Here is a 1,094-nt window from a genome sequence, read left to right as displayed (position 1 = left end):
AACAACAACAACAACAACAACAACATAGATTTTGGAGATAAGTCCTTTATCAGATATGTCATAGACAAATATTTTCTCCCAATCTGTAGGTTCTCTTTTTACCCTTCTGACAAGTCTTTCGATGCGCACAAGAATTTAATTTTTAAGATGTCCCAGCCATCTAGCTTCTCTTCTACCTCCTGTGCATTCTGGGTTATGCTTGATAGTCTATCTATGACATAAATTAGGGCTCCCAGATTTGCCCCTATTTTATTTTTGATGAATTTTATAGTTTTGGATTTTACACTTAAGTGGTTGATCCAGCTTGAGTTTTTGTGTATGGGATGAAGTATGGATCTTGTTTCATTTTTCTGCAGGTGGATATCCAGTTTTGCCAGCACCATTTGTTAAAGAGGATGTCTCTTCCCCATTTAATGAGTTTTGGACCTTTGTCAAAGATCAGTTGTCCATAGATGGATGGGTCTATATCTGGGCTTTCAATTCTGTTCCATTGGTCTGTCTATCAGTGTACCAATACCATGTTTTGACTACTGTGGCTGTATAGTTCTTAAGATCCAGGAATGTGAGACCTCACACTTTTTCCTTCTTCTTCCGAAGTGTTCTGCTTATCCTAGGTCCCCTTCCTTTTCATATGAAGTTAGTAATTGGTTTTTCCATGTCCTTAAAAAGTTTTGATGGAATCTGGGTCAGGATTGTATTAAATGTGTACATTGCTTTAGGTAATATTGACATTTTCACAATATGCAGTCTACCTATCCATAAACAAGGCAGGTTCTTCCATTTATGTAGTGTCCTTGTTGTCTCTTGTAGCAGTGTTTTAAAGTTTTCTTTCTATAGGTCTTTTGTGTCTCTGGAGAGGTTTATTCCTAGATATTTTATCTTTTCAGTAGCTATTGTAAATGGCATTGTTTCTCTTATTTCTTTATCAGGGGTCTCTTTGTTAGGGTAGAGGAATCCAACTGATTTTTTGTATGTTGGCCTTGTATCCTACCACTTTGCTGAACCTCTTTATTATTTCCAGTAGTTTTTTTTTTTTTTATTGAGTACCTTGGGTTGCCTATGTACAGGATCATATCATCCACAAATAGAGATAA

The sequence above is a fragment of the Orycteropus afer genome, unplaced genomic scaffold (genome assembly GCF_000298275.1).
Source record: "Orycteropus afer afer isolate SDZICR_OR568_19922 unplaced genomic scaffold, OryAfe1.0 scaffold00239, whole genome shotgun sequence".
NCBI classification, from domain to species: Eukaryota; Metazoa; Chordata; class Mammalia; order Tubulidentata; family Orycteropodidae; genus Orycteropus; species Orycteropus afer.
Note: the sequence above shows the minus strand (reverse complement) of the source record.